Genomic DNA, 22,123 nt, shown 5'->3' with positions numbered 1-22,123 from the left:
AGACTTTTAAAGCGCAGCCTGCGGAGTATTAGTACCTGTACTCACACGTGCAGACACACAGCACTCGGCCTGTCTTTGCAGCCTCCTTACCTACCACTGGTTTAGACAGAATGCCATTGGCATTGAAAGTCACGGATGAAAACTGTGATCAGTGTTCGGTTTGCTGGCATCAGATGAAGACTTGAGTTTTGTGGATAAGTTAATACGAAGAACTTCATGTCCTTTCTTGAAGTTGTCCTGGGTCTTCGGGAGGAGAACAGGTCATTATGGAGCCGGCGTTCCTGTCTAAACTGAATTGTAAACACAGGGGCCCCTCGTGGGGGGTGTCCATGAGGAACCGCAAGAGCCTCCTGGCGATGGTGACGTGTGAGAAGACAGATGAAAAGGCGGCGGGTCATATTGAGAGACTCGGCACGCCCCTGGCGTTCTTCAGGGACAATCTCATCGGGAGGGAGATGCCATTGCGGTCGTACCAGGACCCCAGGGGATACCAAAATGCAGGGATGCTCAGGGGCCCTGTGAAATGGTGCAGCGCAGTGCATTCAGCCGTCATCCCTGGCCTCCCAGCTGCCAGTGGAAAGCAGGGCAGGTGTTACTGACAGAGAAAACACGGGGAGGGGTAGACTGTGCAGGCCAGACCGTGTTGCTCAAGGCTCCACTGCACATGTGGTCTCGCCTTGTCATGAAGTCTTCACAAATACCTGGTCGTAGGAGTCCTGAAACCGCGTCCTATTTGCCGTTACCATGGGGTGTGGCTAAGGAAACTAGTTCTCCTTTGGAATGTGGGCCGTGTTCCCAATAGAATTCCAAGTGAGAAAGGAAGAGCGCTTCCTTTGGGAAATGCACTCAATTAGAGGACATCCTTCACACATCAGATCTAAGGTCTTTCGCAAACAGCGGCAAGTTCAGATTCAAGGTGGAAAAAATGAGCAAAACATGCCTGTTTGCATCTCTTCCTTGATGAAGATAGAGAATTTAATTCAGAAATAAATAAAACTCCCTCCCCCGCATGGCATAGTGACTTCAGAGTGTTCCTGCCCGGCCTCCCCCAGCTGCTCCCGACAGGGGCCGGGCTCTGGATGCAGGAAGTGGCACTTGTACCCACAGTTCCCACGGGGTCCAAGTAAGTTCTCCATCTCATTGAGAGCAGTTTACCAAAGAAATGCATAATGGCAAAATGGCAATGATGGTTATTGCTAATAATATACTTACAGTGCACAAAGAAAGCTAGACGTTGCAAAAGAATCTGCTGTCCGTGAAAAACAAGCATGCTATGGCATGAATAACGGTGCCTCCTTTTACTTATGCGCTCAGGTGTGTGTGTACACATATCTTTGTTTACATTGTCTTACGTTAGTCGCTAAAGAAACGACCTCCCGTTTAGTTGAATCTGAACAAAGATCCCTTTAAGTTGGCGTTAGTGATATCCAAATTAATGATCACAATTAGCTATAAAGAAAACAAAGATAGGCATGTTAGTACAGTTGAAACACAGTAAAAATCTGTGAGGAGCCGTAACCGGTTTGGCTCAGTGGATAGAGCAGTCAGCCTGTGGACTGAAGGGTCCCAGGTTCGATTCCGGTCAAGGGCATGTACCTTGGTTGCGGGCACATCCCCAGTGGGGGCTGTGCAGGAGGCAGCTGATTAATGTTTCTCTCTCATCGATGTTTCTAACTCTCTATCCCTCTCTCTTCCTCTCTCTGTAAAAAAACAATAAAATATATCTTTTTTATAAAATCTGTAAGGAGGTAAACTTATTGTGGAATTGGCTTACGTTCAATTTTTTAAGCTTTCTTGTTAAGTTGAATTCTTAAAACGCACCCTGGCCGAAAGAAAGGCTAAGTGGCTTTCTGACTGCAGTTCAGACCTTCACTTCTCGGCCAGTCATTGTGGAGCATCTTTATGTCCCAGTCGCAGAAGCCCCTGGCAGGAGCCTGAGACCGAGTCCTGCCTGTCACACACCATCCCAGCGGCTGCAGTGGGAGGGAACTGCTTTCCTGTTTGCTTGGGACTGAGGCCACTGCAGCGGTAACTTTTCCACACCTGTATCTCACCACTGATAACGGCGATCATCAGATTCATATTCTTCCCCTTTCCATGCCCAGTCGGTTCTAGACTTGCATTTCTTTTCTTTACATAGAGAAATAATTGACTCCACAGATGCATAGAGATATAAGGAAAAGGTACGTAGGAAAGCATGGGTCCTGATTGGTTCTTGCGGAATTGATTTCAGATCTTTGATTGTGTGTTAACGCCCCTGTGGAAATGACTGTGTTATAATCAAGGGGGTGCTGGGATCGTTTTAGCACAAGTGAGCTGCACCTCCCCCTCAGCATCTCTTGAGCTGGAGTCGAGGTTCGGCAGGTGGTAGCACCTCAAGGTGGATGGGGAAGACCCTCTCCAAGCCCCCTCGGGGGCTGAGGGCGGATTCGGTCCCCGTGGGCTGTTGAGTTGATTGCTAGCCGTCGGCCCAGGCCCCTCTCAGTTGTTGGCCACATGAGCCTCTCCAGCGAGGCAGCTCGTGTCCACAAAGTGGAAAGGATCAGAAGGCAGAAGAGAGAGTTCCCGGGAGAGAGCTGGATCGCTGGGCGGCCGTCTCTGTCACTCTCAGGGAAGTGCTCTCTCAGCACTTCGGCCAGCGTTCTCTAGGTGACGAGCAAGGCGCAGGCGCAGCCCCAGGAGGAGCTGGCACAGGGCGTGCCTCCGGCCGTGGGGCAGGGAGCCCTCTCTGCGTTCTGAACTCTTCCTGAACCTGAGGAAGGGGCCCGCGGAGGGTGCCGGGGTCGTTGTGCAGATGCCCACTTGTCACTCCAGTGTCCTTTCATTTTAATTTTACACCTCAGTGAGCATATGCCCAAGTAAATTCTAGGAAGTTCACTATTTGACATAAAGAATTTTAAAGCACCTATTTGCACATAAATACCACCGAAATATCAGCAAAAGGAAGAAGTGCTTGTAATAGTGTTATCCTTGGAATTCTTTATAAAAAATAAAGCTGTTAAAATTCCATCCTGACAAACCATGCAGTTGAGAAACTTAAAAGTCTTTGCTGCCACTTGGCTTTTTTTTTTTTTAATATTCTGAAATGTCGCTTCAGTGATTTGCTTCAGTGATGAATCTGGCCTGGCGATGGGCAGGCGTTTTGTGCTGGTTTCTGTGAAGAGCCCTGTGCCCACCCCACTGGCGCCGAAATGAAGCCGCTCACGCCGGGTATGAATGATTCATTGAATCTTATCTCCCTCGTGCTGGCTGCCTGGGCTCTCAATTTGCTGATATAATGGTTTCTAAATGCTGAGGCCAGATGTCCCCCTGGGATAAGCAGGGCAGAGAGAATACAGGTGTGTGAAAAGGCAAAGTTGATTTTATTGTGAATTTTTAATTTAAAATTATCATAGTTATGGCTTACAGTCAGACCATGCTAAAGCCTTTAATATGGTGCTGTAAACAACCCTTTTCACTTGCATGAAAATATACGCATATAAAACATATATATACATAGAAAATGTGTGCCCTGTGTGATATATGCTATAGGTAGGAAATAAGGAAATAAGGTCTGGGTGCTGCCGAGATGGCCATGGTTTTGAAGTTGGCCTCACACCCGTCTAACATTTCCGAGAGGATTGGGCAGCACCTGCTGCGTCAGTTAATGAGAAAACAAAGAGCATCGAATAAAAAGGAGCGCCTGTGCCACGTCAGGTGGCCTTTTGTGTACCTGCTGACAGGACCAGGGACCTTGCTTTAGTATCAATGTCCACTAACGATACTCATCTCTTTGACTTCCAGACATTTTTATTCAGTGTATAATTCATTTTAAGTTAAATTACTATAGTGATTAATCATTAATTTTATTTTATTTTTTTATTTTTAAATATATTTTATTGATTTTTTACAGAGAGGAAGGGAGAGGGACAGAGAGTCGGAAACATCGATGAGAGAGAAACATCAATCAGCTGCCTCCTGCACACCCCACACTGGGGATGTGCCTGCAACCAAGGTACTTGCCCTTGACCGGAATCGAACCTGGGACCCTTCAGTCCACAGGCCGACGCTCTTATCCACTGAGCCAAACCGGTTTCAGCTAATTACTAATTAAAAAAAACACAACAAAAAACATGTATGTGTATTTAAAAACAAACACACACATACTAGCCAAGGAAAAGCCTGGCTTTGTGCCGGAATGCTTAAGAAGCCCTAAAATCCCGGGCACCATCTCCAGCCAGCCACTCGGGTGAACAAAACCACAGAGCCCGCCTCTCGTTCAGCACACACAGGAGATGCTGTGAATCCTTTCCTCTGTGGAGGCACACCCTCTGTCTCAACAGCAACACGGTTTCTACAATGGTTCAGTCAAACAGATGCGGCTTATTGTGTGCGAAGGCCACCAAGTCTGGATTCTGGAGGCATTAGATAGGAGACAGCTCTTGTCTCAGATGGTACCCAGCGCTGGCTCCGCGCCCTCTGTGCTGCTCGGAAGGGATGAGCAGAAGGTGAAAGGCAGATCTCTATCTACCGGCTAAACTCTCCCCCGTGAGGCCATGCGTTTGCTGGGCAGGAAGCAGGCAGCACCCCTCACCCCACTAACACCCTCCCGGGAGCGTGTGGGCATGGAGGCTTGGGTATTTGGGACACAAAGGGCCTGGGTCAGCAGACCAAAGCCTTCAGAAGACCTGGCCTAATTTCCCAAATCTGGCAAGTTCTGATGGAGGAAATACCTTCCTCTCATTTTTTAAAAATGTATTTTTATTGATTTCATAGGGGAAAGGAGAGGGAGAGAGATTGAAATATGAATGATGAGATAGAATCATTTAATCGCTGCCTCTGACATGATCGAGCCCCAAAAGCCAGGCAGGTGCCCTGACCGGGAACGGAACTGGTGACCTCCTGGTTCACAGGGCCGTGCTCAACCACTGCGCCATGCGGCTGGGCTCTTCCTCTCATGTTTTAAAAATAGTATCAACCCAGTATTTAAAATAGATGTAAATTTTATAACACTGTCACCCAGCATTTCACACAAAGAAACACATTTTCATTTACAAATACATCTGTGTATATGTACACACACTGCATCCTTTTTAAAAAGAAAATCACCCCGTATATATTGTTTGTAAACTGCTTTTTTAAATCCCCCCCACACACACACACAAACACCAAAATAGGATTTTTAAGTCAGATTATGTATGTTTTTACCTCACATTTGTTAAAGAATAGGTGAGATCCCATTTCCCCACAAAATGTTCCAAGATACATTTCCCATTTAATATTGGATATTATTGGTTTTTTAAATCTTTGCCCATCTAAACCTGTATCAGGCATTTAGCATATATTGGCAAATTATGAATTGTCTACAATACAACAAAACTATACATGAAATTAAGAACCTGATGGATCATCTGTAAAAGTGAACTATGATTGCTGAGGAGACATTCATGTCCTTTAAGGCCCCTCTTTAAATTCTACAGTTTAGATCCCAGTAACACCAAACAAGATTTAGATTCTACTAAACTCTGGATGACTTACTTGGCTGCACTTTTATCTCATGAAATAGTTTTTCACATGTCATGTCGCTGGACTCAGAGTGCAATTAGGTAAATTGTTGGTCAGGGAGCAGAGAGAACTTCATAAGTCATTTAAGCACTTCTCAATTTGCTGGATCAAATATTTGCAAGTGCCTCCCTGGCTAAAATGCTTAGCAGAATAAGGAGAATTCATTTTCTTCGCTGATTAACATTGCAGTGTGCTGCAACAGGCCCCTCTATGGCCACATGTTGGCCTCATCATCAGTTTGGCAAATGCCAGACTGCACGACCCCCTCCCCGCACTTGATGGTTCTTAAGACCCCACCACAATCAATGAACTAAATGGCCATGTTTATCTCCACATGCAGTGAAGCTGCCAAAATCATCTTGCTTCTTCTTGTTTACTCTTTGTTTCCTGGAAGCCAACCACACAACCCAACCCTTAATTTCAGGGCTTTACGATGGTCAACTGTTCAGAATTTATCTTATCAATCAGCCTACTTGGAGTAGGAGCCGTGACCATTGCTAGCATGCCTCATGAAATGATGAGGATGGTAGATGATTGATGAATATCTATTTGTTTAAGTGATAGTACATTGTATGTGGTAGACTTGGTTGGCCAAAGGGATAAATGGGACCAATGACTTCTCTCAAATTACAAACTTTATCTCAAACCTCCAACTTCTCATGCCAATGAAAGGGTGGATTTCAGTCTGCTCCAGCTTCTTTTAAGTAAAAACCCTTATAACTCCATTTCCCCCCAATGTAGCTTTTCTCCTTTCAAGTGCTGAATCTCTTCCATTTGGTGAAGGTTTTTGTCTAGGGCACTTCAGTTGCTCCGCATCCTCACCATTTGGTGTTGTCAGTGCTCTGGATTTTGTCTGTTCTAATAGGTGGGTAGTGGTAGCTCATTTTTGTTTTAATTTGCATTTTTCTGATGACATGATATAAAACATCTTTTTACATGCTTCATTTTTTAATTGCAAAATTAATGTGAAACACTTTGAGGGAAAAGCTTAGCACTTTTATTTCTGTGCAATATCAAAAACTTCAAATAGACAATTTAAATACAAATGTCTCCATTTTACAGCATGTAATTATATATAAAATAACGAAGCGGGAAACGATAGACTGTAAAAAGATATAAAACAGCTGAAACTTGTGACAGTTGTCATTAGCTGGTAAGCAGTATGATACAGTTCCTTGTTGAGACAGGAAGTAGTGCTTTTTGCTCCTCTATACCACCCTCATTAATCCATTTGCTGGTTGAGTACCGTTTTTTTAGTACAGTTTTTAAATGTCATGGTTGATTTGTGAATTGAAGGACACGGTGATAGTTAAATGCTGAATTCTACCATGAAAATGTTCATTTTGGACGCTGCTTCCCGTTCGGGTATAGCTCTCACTTATTCATGTGACTCTGCAGGAATTGCCATTATTTTAATGATCTGTAGAATGTGTCAGTTTACTCTGTGATACATGTCTTATTACCATTCTCACTAAGCTACATGACTGTCATTTAATGGAAGGAAGGCAGAGGACACCTGGGGTTTCACAGTGAAAAGCCACTTAAATAGTAGATACTGCCTACTGTGGTGAAACATTGAAAACCATATCTTTAAAGATGGAGCAAGGAGAATACCAAGAGTGAAGAACAATTGAAAATGAATGGCACTGTATTACTAGTATACGCTCTCATTATATCCTTTTCGATTCCTACCTGGACTTAAGAATCCTTGTAACTTCTTTTTTGATTAGTGTTTCATATTGACTAGGATCTTTCCATTTTAAAACTCCTTTAAATAACTAGGCCACATTTAGACAATATATATGACCCTCAAAGAATTAAAAATATATAATATAGCCCTGGCTGGTGTTGCTCAGTGGTTGGAGTGTCGGCCCGTTCACTGAAGGATCATGAGTTGGATTCCCCGTCATGGGCACATGCCTGGGTTGCAGGTTGATCCCTGGCCCCAGTCTGGGTGCATGCAGGAGCAACTGATCAGTGTGTCTCTGTCACATGGATGTCTCTCACTCTCCCCCCCACCCTTTCACTCTCTCTAAAAATCAATGGAAGTAATATCCTTCTCAGACTCCTTTTTTTAAAGAGTTTGAGAAAGATTGGTGGCAGTTTTTCTTTAAATATTTGGTATATTTCACTAGGAAAGCCACCTGGCCCTGGACTTTTTTGTTGTGGGGAGGTTTTTGGTAGCTGATTCCATTTCTTTACCTGTAATAAGTCTGTTGAGATTTTCTATTTTTTTTCTTCAGTCAGGTAATTTTGTGTTTATAGAATTTGTTCCATTTCATCTAGATTACTAATTGGCTGGCTAACACTTATTCATAGGATTCTCTTTTAATCCTTTTCATATCTGTAAGGTTAGTAGTAATGTTCCCACGTTCATTGTACCGCTAATGGACCTGCCCACAGGAAATGCTACAGAGAGCCCTGTCTGCTGAAAAGGAAGGAGACAGGGGAACTCTTCATTTAATTATGCAGAGTGTTTTATTATAGGAGTCAACATTATATCTTCATTTTCTCACAATTTTTAAGTGTTTATTGAGTAATGATGTTCTTTAAAAAGTATCTTTGTTAGGATGATGGCTCTTATTAGAATGATACTCTTTTTTTTTAAAGCCATAATGTATTACAAATTTGTCATGACTTAGAGAATAAGAGCAACTTAGAGAGTAACACTATCAGTGTTAGCAAGGTGCATATGTTTTAATGTGGGAATCTGCTCTCCATACTATAAATCAAAATAGGTATTTAACTAAAAAGTTCTATTAACTCTAAAAAATCATACAGCTCTATTATCTACAAAACCTTATTAAATTAATTCCTTTTCATATTTAAACTAGAGGCCCGTTGCACGAGATTCATGCAATAGGTCTTTTATTCCCTGGTTTTCCTTCAGCACCCTGGACCCAGGCCTTCGCTCTGGCCACCACCTTCCATCTTCGCTCCAGCTGGAGCCTTCAGTCTTCGCTCCAACCTAGGAGCACCGCTCCTATAGCTCCCTCCACCCCCCGCCCTACCCCTCATAGCAGGCGTCCCTCCCCGCCCAGCTGCTCCGTGCCTGCATGCATGCTGCCCAGAGGCCCAGAGTGGCTGGGGGGCGGGGCCATCGCCATCTTTGTGAGTTAATTTGCATACTCACTCTGGATTGGCTGGTCAATTTGCATATTTTTCTTTTATTAGTGTAGATAATTCCTCAGAGTGATAAGTTGTAATTATGGTTTAAAGCATGACTTCTTATATTTGTCTTTAAAAAAAGTCTCCACTCAGGCAGTTGCAACTGGTTTGAAAACAGCTGATCTTAAGTTATGAGATTTCCCAGACCCCGCTTCCACAGTGAGAAAATACTCTGTATCTCTCAGTATTGTTGGGGAAAGTATATAACACAACGAGAATTAAAGTGCTTTGCGTGCTTTATGTGTGTAAGCACGAACATCATGCTCACAAGAGATTCTGAAAGTTGGTGAGCACGTCCAGTTCTTGGTGACTTTATAAATTTAACTCACAGCCTTCTCGCCGACATATTTGCAATGCCCAAAGCTCGCCTTTTTAGATGCCCTTTCCGAAACTTCAGTCAGACCAGCATTTATTAGCTCTCACTCTCCACTGAGCACATCTCGCTGCCTATAATGCAGAGTTCTTCCCTGTACTTCCTTCTGACCTCTTTGTCGCTTACTCTGTGCCTCTAAAATTGTTCAGCCGAAATTTCACTCTGGGTGAGTATTGTGAACATGGGCCTGGGAAGGGATCGGGGAGCTGGCATGCCCCATTTTGAGAGGAAATAAACAGTCCATCTCTCCCTGTCCCCCATGAGAGCAATGGACACAGCTGCCCACAGTATTTGAAGTGTGATTGTCCATTACAAGAAAGAGATTCTCTTTCTAAATGTCTTACCCAGTCTTCTTCCCTTGGCTTTTTCATATTATTGTGTCGTGTTTTTTCTTTCTGCAGCACATTGAACACATCTCTGGTCAGATAAATTAGCTTTCCTGTCTTGATGTATAGCCTAGTCAAGTCAATAAGTCAATACCCTCACGTGGAAATGTGGGGAATGGAAGTTTCAGGAGTGGATAACTACTGGGTGAAGAGGAAAGTGCACATATATGTTTAGGGCACGACTACAGGCTGTAACATCACAGCTCCCTTCCCAGCCTGCCCAGGACTATTCTCACTGTTTGCCACCCAGCCTTCCGTAGTCCCCAGGGGGCCATAGACTCAGAGGCAAGATCTCCTTCCCTGTTGTCACCACACATGCGTGTGGTCCTCTAGTGAATATAGTGAAGCTACTAATGCTGTATGGGTCAGACCACCTATTTGACATGCCTGCATTTACAACCCTGTAGCCTCGCCAGCAGTGTGGGGTTTCATGATTATGCATTGAAGGGAGTTTATAGGTAAAATACTAATTTATCTCTTAACAAACGTGGCTATGAGCATTTGAATAGTGATCTGAACAGAGATGGTGTAAGTCACCTGGAAATCCACATTAGTGGTGAATTACTTTCTCATGCTTTATCATGATCACTAAGAATATATAAAACACTGGCCCTGGCTGGTTTGGCTCAGTGGATAGAGCGCCGGCCTGCGGATTAAAGGGTCCCAGGTTCGATTCCAGTCAAGGGCACATGCTCGGGTTGTGGGCACGATCCCCAGTAGGGGGCGTGCAGGAGGCAGCCAATCAATGATTCTCTCTCATTATTGATATTTCTATCTCTCTCTTCCTCTCCCTTCCTCTCTGACATCAATAAAAATATATATGTTTTAAAAAAAAGAATATATAAAACACTGACAAGAACTCTTCCCACGTGGCAGTTCTTGAATGTCTTTTGAAGAAGAGCTGAGTCACCGTGCGTGGCTCTGCCACAGGGATTCTCCCGCGGTGTGGCTCACCCCTCATGCTTTCTAGCTTCTCTTTTAGTGTCAGTGGTATGAGTGTAGACACAGGGAGATAAATGCATCTTAAATTTCATCTCCATCCCTGTGGCTCGATCAATAAAAACAAGTTTGCCCCCAAAATGAGTTGTTCAACAATTTTGTTGTCTCAACAACTGCATTTGCTCAAAAAAGTTGTTTATAATTCTCAGCGATTTTAAAAAAATGAAAGAAGCCTACAGCTCTATGGACTTCCGTATCTTCTGCTCCCGCCATGATTTTGCATTTGTTGTCTTTGACACCAAATTGCTGCAGCCATTCTTTTCTAGGCTGACTCATTTTTCAAAGGAAAAGGCAGTACCGTGAAATCAATGAGTAGCTCTAAATTGAAAGAGCAGTTAGACAGTGCAATTTGAGATTGGTAACATAAAATGCACCATTTGCAATGGAAGTAATTCAGGTCGTGCCATTCTCTTCTCCCTTTGCCAGGAATAGGTCACTAACTCCTGAAGCTCTGCAAACAGTTTCCTCACTCACTTTCCCCCTAAAAAGCACACACAGCATTTAGCTGCAAGTAGTTAAAACAGGAAGAACACTCACATTTCATAGAAATCAACTGAAAAGTTGCCAGAAACATGCTCTGAGATAAAATAGAAGGAGATAACAAAAAATAAATAAAAACCTTCATGTTATTAGCAAATTTGAATATATTAGAGAAACGAACTCTGACCTTTACTTTGCCGGGCATTTTCCTCGAATCCCTCCTACCTGCCTCACCACCAGGTGGCAGTGCGGTAGCACTCATCCGCACCTGCTTTGGAAAAGCCTGGGAGAGGTGCATGCACGGCCTTCCCTCAGCACAGGTAGCAGTGGGTTTAGAAATGTCAGTGCTGTTCTCACCTACATTTCACAAATATTAAAATAGCCTCGCCTGCATTTCACAAATCACCCTTTTGCTGTGAGCACAGTGTGGACAGTTCCCTTCTCTAATTTTCTAAACTAGAAACTCTGAGTATATGTGCCCTAACCGTTCTTCGTTGTCATAATTTTAAATACAGACCTGTCCCCCATAATAGCAGGAAGTGAATTATGTGTGTTTAAACCAGAATTTTTCAACAATTGGATTAAGGCAGGGTTTCCATGGCTTCCGCAGAAGCCTATGCCCGCAGACTAGAACCCTCTGTGACAAGAATTCTGACATTTCATTTTCCTTATCGGGACCGCTCCAGCTGTCATCCTGCCATCGGAGACAAGCTTTCAGCCGACAGGATGACGCCGCTCTATCAAACCCTTTGTGTTTGCACAATGTCCATTCAGCAGTTTAACTGCGGCAAAGGAGCCAATTTCAACATTTGGTTTCAGATACCCAGGATTTAGTATGTGTTTAAAGTATGTCTGGCTTCTTCTCTTTTACAGAAAGAAATTCAGAGATCCACATAGTGTCACCTGATCCAATGTCCACGTGTGGGCGTGGGGCAAACCCCGAAACATATAACATCTAGGTTTTCTCTCTATCTGAACTGAGTGGTGTGTCATCCCCAATATAGAATGTCCCCAAAAATGTATACACACGCTTTGAGTAATTATAAAGGCAGTGTTTATCAAAATACATTTCATTTTCAGAACTGAACTGTGAGCTGTTAAAGTGTGTATACATTTTGGGGGGCACCTTGTACTCCTGATGGACTGGGGAGGTGTTGGGGAATATTTCCCATATGATCCACAAACCCTAAAATTCTTACTGCTGGGCCCTTTGAGAGAGCACGTGCTAACCGGTGCTCCAGGCCATGTGTGTGAGTACAGCCTGACCATAGTTTATATCCTTGCCTGTCTGTGAGCTCTGAGGACAGACTTGTCTGTCTTTTTGAAATCTTTATCTCCACCAATGTGTACATTTCTAACACATGGCAAGGTTTAAAGAAATACTGCCTGAGTCTTGAGTGAACAATGTTTAAAAAATATTTAGATTTTCAGAGGGTTGGTCAATTGCCATGTCATTCGAAATATTGGCTGCTTCTTTCTAGGGAGGATGATGCCTACTGCATTAGAGCCTTGCCTGACCTTGCCCGACCTTGGGACTTGCGGTACACTCTCCTGGGGGAAGATGGGACCCCCTCTTTACGGCTACTGCTATTGAATTTAGGATGGTTATTTGACTAGCTTTGGCCAATGAAAGGTGGGTAGAAATACTAAATGTCAACTTTGGAGCAGAAACTACAAGATGCAGCTCTTGGTTCACCAGCTCACTCTTTTCCCTTTACCACGTGGCCCATGGCGTTCAGAATGGGCACCGCCTAGCTGTCTGGAGGTGTCCTAGTAAAGTGAAGCCCTGCCTGACAGATTCATTTTGGAAATGTTCTTAGAAGGAAAAATAGCCTCTGTCGCTGCAGATCTCTGAGATTAGGGGTTGCATGTTATTACATCCAGCTTAGTCCAGAGTAATGGATACAAAGACCATGTAGGGGATATTGTAGATCAACACTGAATGGTGTTGCCTGGCAGGTACTGCTCCGTGGTTGAGTGTCAGACCATGAACCAAGAGGTCCCCAGTTTGGTTCCTGGTCAGGACACATGCCTGGGTTGCAGGCTCTATCCCCAGTAGGGGCAGCCGATCGATGATGTTTCTATCTCATTGATGTTTCTCTTTCTCTATCCCTCTTCCTTTCTCTCTCTCGAAAAACCAATAAAAAGCATATTTTAAAAACATAGAATGGCTTTTAGGTCAATGAAATAAGTCTTTTCAAATTATATACACGTGCTCCCTTGTCACAGCCCGGGCTGCTCAGTGTATCTTCGCTAAGTGGTGTCGCCCATCCCCTGTGACTGGGGACAGATGGCTGTGGTGATTTTCAGATGATGTTCTAATGATCTGGGAAACATTGAGCAATCTCGAATCAACTTGAAATTCTTAAGAAATACTTTATTTATTGGGAGAAAACTGAACTGCAGGATATATTTCTTCAAAAAGAACTTAGCATAGAAAGTACTTGTGTTTAGGACAAACTATCCAGTGAGACAGAGTACAATTCAAGAATTCCAACTAAATTTCAATCACCTTTTCTTTCCTATCAGTATTTAAATATCTGTGTTGTGAAAAACTATAAAATTCTGAATATGAAGTAATTACTGAATCAAAATATCAGAGACCAAAACAGTGGAATGTTATAGCATCCATATATATATAATTTTATATATACATATATGGTTGAAATTATAAATTTAGGTAAAAATATTTGGTAAAAGTGATTAAAGCTTGACTTACTAATATTGATGCAAATATTTAGTACTGTAAAAAACATATGATCTTTTTATTTAATGCATTTTTTCTTTCACATAAACTATAAATTGATAAAAAATGATATGTGAACTTTACCACTGAGAAGTTATTAATCACCTTTAATATCTGGGTCTGGTGCGATATTCTATATCATTTCTATGGCTATATCTTTCTAGGGTTTATAACATTTACATCACACATTAGAGTTAAGTTTCTTCTGGATAAGTTAGGTCTTGAGGAGAAGCTGTTGTATACCAAGTGAAGAAGTAGTTGAAGGCATTCCAATAGAAGGGAAACCACATACCAACAAGTGAGCAAGGTCATGGCATTAACTCAGATGCTCTAGCAATGGTGCAAAGTTTAGTGCCACTGAGGAACCGAGTGACAAAAGGACCACCTAAAGGTCACGCACTTAGACTCTATTCACGTGGTTTCTGGGTTCAGATCCTCAGAAGATTCAGCCTGTATCTCCAAAAGAAGAGCCACAACGTTGATTCAGTCTAAACAATTACTTCATTAACATCCTTTCTATACATTTCGGTCCTGCCCTACTGTCTGAGAACACCAATCCATTGGTAAAATCACAGGATGGAATTTTGTTTGCAGGTAGCAACATTTTCTAGGTGTCTGCCTGCTAAAGGTTCTTCTTTCTTGGATGTCGACCTTCCATGGTGATGCCTTAGACATGGGTGTATACGGGAAGGCGAGTCGGTTCCCGGTGCCAAGCCTTCCTTCCATCCCCGTCTGTATAGTCCACCAGAGACTTCACCTGAGACAAATGAGGATGTCAGAAGATAGCGTATCATTTGCTAGATCCTTTTTGGTCCACAAGAGACATGGGGGCATATTGGTGACTGCTGTCCCCACCATGGACTGATGCTGAGAGCTAAGTAAACAGAGCCAACTTCCTCTCCATGTGAAGTGCTCCCAGTCCTCCTGGGACATGGGCGTGAGTAAGGGGAGGCGATGGGCCACCTCAGGACACACGCCAGTCTTCTGAGCAGCTCGCCACTTTCGTAAGTGACTTTGTGAGTCCTTTAGGAGCCTTCACTGGGTTTGGGGACGGCGTGAGGCAGCAGCTGCTGGCTGCAGCTGAGTGATTATCTGTTCAGATGGAGCAGATTCTAGGGACGGTGTAATGGGAGGCTTCCCCCAACAGCGACTCTGCAGGGCGGACTCCTGAGCCAAGTGCAGCCAGAAGGAGAGAATCAAGCAACAAGGTTTTATGATACCGCTCAGCTTTCTGAAATCCTTGTCAGTAGACAGATGGAAAAAAAAAAGGTAGCAATGAAAAGACACTGAAAAAAATCCCCTCCAACATCTAGAAATAATGTAAAGATGATAAAAGCTTCATTTCTCCCCCTGAGCCTTCGTTTGCTCTCCGATGTAACTTTTGTGCTGATGGATGAATTGTGTTATCCTGTAAATGAGATAAGGAGCGAGTGAATAGGGGAGCACACCATTCATCACATGGGCCTGATCTGTAGAGAACACGCACGTGGGCGTTGTGTGATTTTCCAAGGACCCTTTTAAGAAATGATTTCATGAAAATGAATGGCTGCCCAGCTGTTGCATAGAGCGGCATTTAGAAAGGGCCCCTTCTGCCCGATCAGCAATTAAATATAGGCGAGGGCAAATGCCACTCTTCCTGCTGGTCACACAGTCACAGGAACCACTTCAGCTTGAACAATTGTACAGGTTTGTGTTCCTGTTACCTGGTTCAGATTTTACCATCATGGCAACAGTAAACATACCTTTGAAATGGCCTAACTTATAAATAATATATGTATCTTAAAATATGTATTACTATCCCTTACATGTAATTCTTCCAGCTGACAAAAGATATTTTTAAATTTTTTTCACAAAGAAAGTACTCCACAGATCAAATACTCTTGGAGAATGCTAGATTAAATATTTAAATTGGTTTCCACTACATAAGGGTTTTAGAGCCTTTAGTTCTGAATCTCTGAGAATAGAATATAGTAGGAAATTCCCCTTCTGCTGATTCTATTACAGAATTGTGTGTGTGTGTCAGGTAGATGGTGTGTGTAGGCTATGTAGAATATCTTGAGAAACACGTGTTCCAAAGAACATGATTTGAAAAAATAGTGTAGAGTCTTGTGTGGGCACTTGTGTTTACAAGCAATACCTGTATTAGACACCCTACTAAATGGCATTGCTTTCATCCAATAGTCGGCATGCCCCCTTGTCTTCATGTACGGTGACCACAGGCATAACAATCATTTCTCAGGCCCTACTGATCCTGCAGTGTCCAGGTGAGGTGGTCCTGAAGTCACTCCAATAATCAGTTTAAAGCCATTGGCCATTCTCTCAGGAGCATGCCTGTAACGTCCGGGCTTTCAGACCCCTTGGATCTTCTCAGAGCACAGAGATAGAAAGGGGTCACTTTCCCAACAGTCCTTTGAAGAAAAAAAGCTGCAGGTTATAAAATGAGATAAATTTAAAACCAGGAGCTGGACCTGGGACTCTTTCCCTGCAGCCAGAAGAACGTGAAAAGAACAAGTGTTCCTAGCTGGTTAGGCTCAGTGGGTAGAGTATCGGTCTATGGACTGACGGGTCCCAGGTTTGATTCTGGTCAGTGGCACATGCCTGGATTGTGGGCTCAAACCCCAGTGTGGGGCGTGCAGGAGGCAGCCAATCAATGATTCTCTCTCATCATTGATGTTTGTATCTCTCTCTCCCTTTCCCTTCCTCTCTGAAATCAATAAAAATAAATGAAAAAAGAACAAGCGATGGGGGAAATGAGAACAGGAATCATGATGACATATTAATGGAGAATGAGAAGCCTGGTCTTGAACACTCATCAGATAAACATCCCCTTCATAATGTCAAGCTGTCAAGCACTGGGCTTGCGGAGGGAGTCGAAGCTCTCAGGGGCACCCAGGGCAGAATGACTGGGCGAGGAGCAGGCGCGTGGTGGTTAGAGCACAGACGCGGGGGGCAGGCTGTGGGGCTCAGCTTCCAGCAGCACAGGCCTAACTCGGGGACTTAGCAAGTCCCAGGGCCTCGCTGCCTCCCTGCTGCCTCACCCGTCAAACGCAGCTCATGAAAGACATCAGTTCATCCGGCTATTGGCATGTTCCAATGAGTTAAATGGTTTAAATCACTTACAACCGGGCCTGGTATATATAGGTGGAAAGACAGACAGACAACTGACATATAGATCACTTACTGTTTGCTCTTATTTAGCCTTTACTTGGTTGTATGTGTAACTAGATGGTTCTGCTAAGTGGAGAAGACCCCTACTGCACTGCTGGTGCCGGGAACGCGGACCTCCTGTCAGTCCGTCCGATGACCCTGGCCTTCCCAGTGCAGGACGGCGTGTCCTCTGCGTGACATGCCGCCAAGGACCGTTGGCGTGGAGGCTGCACCGTGAGCAGGAAACCTGGAAAGGTGTTGGCGGTGCATTAGCCTGGGGGCCAGGCTCTCACACCCTTTCCATGAGAGGGAGTCCTGCTGTAAACGGATTCCCCTGTGCAGCCAGTGAGGGCCCCTCGCAATGTCTGTGCTCTGAGACCCACACTCACAGGGAGGCTCTTTGGGGTTCTTCGAGGATCCGTGTGCTCTACTGAAAAGGATAGAAGGGAAAACAGGACATGCGGGGGCGGGGGGAGGGCTTTGAGGGGGGCAGGGTTAAAAAGCCTCCCAACAGCTGGGACACTTCTGGCTTAAGACTATTTTCAGTCATAGTCTGTTTTATTTATTTATTTTTATTGTTTAAAGTATTACAAACAGTAGTACATATGTCTCCTTTTTTTTCCCACTTGACCTTCCCCCAGAGCCTGCCTGAGTGTGTCCCACTCCAGCAATTGTCACGAGGCATCAGCACCCGGAAGTCATAGTTGCCCTTAGTCTTGATAAGGGTCTTCTATAAAAGTAACACATCCTCACATGGAGAGTTAGTGAATTAAGCAGCGGCAGGCATCTTTGCTCCTGGCTGCCTGCCAGGGTTGGGGGACAGAGGTCCCTGCAGGAATCCTGCTGCCCCTGAAGATGAGGGAACTCGTCAGTCCGTTGGTGGATTCCTCCATCACACCCAGAGTCAAGGACGGTGTGGTATGGCTGAGTTGACTGAGGGAGCACTGAGCTTGGCTACCAAGGACATTCTTTACTTTGGAACACCAATTAGGAATGATAGTTACCTCTTCTCCTCTCCAACCTCCTGTCAGGAAGATGATACGCCCCAAATAGAGATTCAGACTGTTAGGGTAGATGGACGTTGAAAGAAAAGGAGTTAGCATGAAATGTTCTCATATAATTGAGGACTGGATCCCCAGAGGGGAAGCTGTTTGCCTAAGAAAGAACAGTTATTTGGTGGAACAGACCGCACTTGATGTCAGGTGGCCTGTTTCCCAGGCCAGGCAAGAAAACTTCGTTGCTCCTTCCATATTCCTCATCCATTTTTCTTCCTTTCTTATTATTCAAAGCTGCATTTGCTGGGCATCAACATCTATAAGAAATTGCAGCCGAGACCGGTTTGGCTCAATGGATAGAGCGTCGGTCTGCGGACTGGAGGGTCCCAGGTTCAATTCCGGTCAAGGGCATGTGCATTGGCTGCGGGACATCCCTAGTGGGGTGTGTGCAGGAGGCAGCTGGTCGATGGTTCTCTCTCATCGATGTTTCTGGCTCTCTATCCCTCTCCCTTCTTCTCTGTAAAAAAATCAATAGAATATATTAAAAAAAAAAAAAGAAATTGCACATCAGGGATTTTTCTACTCTCCATCCTGGATCCCAGCATTTGAGACCATTCTTGTTTCTGCCATCAGATGTTCCACAGAAAGAAAGTTCCCTGGGGTGGGCGGGTCAGAAGCCAGGCCTGGCAGGACCAACTGCCCTGAGTGGCACGTCTTTGCCCCCTTCTCTCTGCCCTTTACTGGCATCGGGAGGATGGCTTTGACTTTTGCAATGGAAGCGGCGCCAAGCGGTTGGGGCGGGTGCCGGGAGCCTGCAGCGGGTGGGAAGGCCGGGCAGGGCTGTGGCATGTGGAAGCAAAGAATGTTCAGTAACCAGCGCCCCGCCTTGGTCTGGCACGCCTGCTCACCTGCTCCACCATCCCGCCACAGCTGACACCCGCCATGTTCCTCGCTCTGCCACCTGTCGCCAACACCCACCGTGTTCCGCTCGTGCCCCCTGGTGGTCAGTGCACATCATAGCGACCGGTTGTTTGGTTTGTCCCACCGTTCAGTCTGTTTGCCTATCAGAGTTTTATATATGTGGTAGATTGTTTTGCAGTTCATCAATGTCAATAGATGAAACTTCAGTTTACTAGCTACTATGAATACAGCATTTATTACATAAACATATCAATATTTATTTTTTTCTACTCATTATGCTGAAGGGTGCTATAATTTACTCCTATTAAAATATTTTAATAAAAATTATTAAGTGATTAAGCAAAGGAAAAAACACACCCTCAGATACACAGATAACACCATGGTAATTATCAGAGGAAATGGGGTGGGGAAGGTAGAAGAGGGTAAAGGGGGGATAAATGGTGATGGAAGGAGACTTGTCTTGGGGTGATGAACACACAATGCAATATAGATTATATATTACAGAATTGTACCCCTGAAACCTATATAATTGTATTAATTAATATCACCCCAATAAATTAAACATATTTTAATAAATATTTTGTTCAGGTCTCATGAGTACTTGCATGAGATTTTCTTGAAGGAACACACCAGAGAGTGAGCACCCTCGTGAGGAGATTTCTCCTTCTCCCAACCGGATCTTGTCGGATTGTTCTTCAAAATGGTTGCAATAATTTACTCACCAGCCACCATGAGATGAGTACTTTTTTTGCTAGACACTCTCAGCAACATTTGTTATTTGCAACTTTTTTTTTTTTTTTACCAATCTGATGGGTATAAAATACTGTTTCATTGTTTGAATTTGCATTTTATGAGTTGCTATTAAAATGAACATCTGCTCACATGTTTGTTAGCCATTTGGGTTTCACTTCTGTGGTATGTTTGCTTATGTCCTATATCGTTTTCAATTGAAATGTTTGCCTTTTTCTTATTGCGTTTTAGTGGGTCTTTATATGTTCTGTATACTTGTTCTGTGTTTATGATAGACATGGAAAATGTCTATTCTGAGTCCATGGTTTGCATTTTCATTCTTAATGGTATAGCTTGATGGCCTCTGAGCATTTTGATTGTTTATGTATAGACAAATGGACCGATATTTCTCCCCTTTGGTTTGTACATATTTGTTTTATTTACAAAGATTAACATTAGTTAATAAAATTACAAGGTTTCAGGTGCAGAATTCTATAATACATCATCTGTATATTGTATTGTGTGTTCACTACCCCAAGTCAAGTCTCTTCCATCACCATTTATGCCCACCCCCACCCCCTTATCCTTCTCTGATCCAATGTGTAGAAATTACCTATGGTGGCATTTTTTTAAATCATAAAATATTGCCTTTCTCATTTAGATATTTAATCCATCTAGAATTTATGTATTTATATTGTGAATCAAGGTTCTTATTTTATTGTGTGAATGAATTATTGCTTCTGCATCATTTGTTAAATATTTAATTGCTAATTTATACTTTCCCCCTATCATTTAGTAATCGTCCACGTATGTATTGTGCATCTGGGCTTTATTCTTATTCCATGTTCATATGTCCAAACTTGAAAAAAATACAACCCTCTCTTAATTAACTTCCTTCCAGTGTCCCCAAGTGGGATGCAGTCTCTATGGAGTCAGATTCCCATCAGCTTTATTCACTGAGCTATTATAAGCACTTAACACAGCGTCTGGCCTAGGCATTGTCTTCAGTCCGCATTTGTGGGATGACTGCGTTTAGCTGTGTGTATAGTTTCCCTTTCTACCATGTTCTTCAAGATCTGCCAAACCACACTAGGTCCTTGTGTCTTCGTGTAAGCCTTTGTTCAACAATTGAAATTCTGTGAAAGACATTGTGGGTAATTTTATGGGAAACGCATCTGATGTATAGAAAATTTGGAAACATCTTTCATTTTCATGTTGCTGAGTATCCCCACCCATGAACAAGGACTCTTTCTCTATTTTGGTCTCTTTATCCTGATTCATTAAATATTTATATTTTTCTCCAGAAATATCTTTCACATTTTTGTTCCATATGTATTTTGCTAACTGGTTAAATGCTATTTTAAGAATGGATTTTTTCTCTTTTATAGGGTCAATTTAATTATCTGGATGATTTATGTAGCAAACTTATTACAATGTTTGTCTCAAACAACTAACACTGATTAGTATTGAATGTGTGGAGATTTTCCTGGACTTTCTATATAGACATATTGTAAGTCAAAATAATGTGTGTGCTTGTCTTTTAAATGTTTTATTCTCATTTTACTGTTTGTATCAACACATGCAGCACAGTGACAAATAGACCCTAAAGGGGAATGGTTATAATGTCAACATTATGATTTAATGTTTGCTATATACCTTTTATCTAACTTCTTTCTTATACGTAAGTTGATTTTTAAATTAAATTTATTGGGATGACATCTATAATAATAAAAGCGTAATATGCTAATTAGACTGGGCATCCTTCCGGATGACCTTCCAGACCAAGCCCGGGTCCCGGGTGCCAGAGGGAAGCCGGTGCCGGCAGCCAGGGGAAGGAAGGCCTACTCTTGCAGGAATTCCGTGCATCAGGCCTGTAGTTGGTTAACAAGATCATATAGGTATCAAGTGTAGGTTTCTATGATACATGATCTGTACATTGCACTGTGTGCCCACCACCCAAAGTCAAATCATCTTTGTCACCATAACTTCTTGACTCTGATACTTAACAATTTTCAGAGTTTCTTTTATAAACATTGATAGCTGCACATTTCCTTCTAAGCACTGCTTGTATTTCATAAGTTTTTACACGTTATGTTTTCATTAGTAGTACTTAATTGTTTCTAATTATTTTGTGCATTCTGAATTTTTTAAACTACAAGTTACCTAGAATATTGTCATTGTTATATTTTTTAGTAGTTGGTCTTTTTCTTGAACTTTGGGTAAGAGTGATAAAAAGTTACAATTCAAAATGCAAGAATGGAATATGAACTACGTAGGGACATGGCATTGAAATATATGCAGCCTACGCTGAGCCTTGGACTTCCTGCCCTCCCGTGGCAGTGGGCATCTGTTCCTCCCGAGTGCAACCCTTTACATCGTGTGTCTGCCTTTAAGAGTCCTAGTGAATTCCTCTATGTCCGTGGTCGGCAAACTGCAGCTTTCGAGCCACATGCGGCTCTTTGGCCCCTTGAGTGTGGCTCTTCACAAAATACCACGGCCTGGGCGAGTCTATTTGAAGAAGTGGCGTTAGAAGAAGTTTAAGTTTAAAAACTTTGGCTCTCAAAAGAAATTTCAATCGTTGTACTGTTGATATTTGGCTCTGTTGACTAATGAGTTTGCCAACCGCTGCTCTATG

Source organism: Eptesicus fuscus, chromosome 14 (assembly GCF_027574615.1).
Source record: "Eptesicus fuscus isolate TK198812 chromosome 14, DD_ASM_mEF_20220401, whole genome shotgun sequence".
NCBI lineage: Eukaryota > Metazoa > Chordata > Mammalia > Chiroptera > Vespertilionidae > Eptesicus > Eptesicus fuscus.
Note: the sequence above shows the minus strand (reverse complement) of the source record.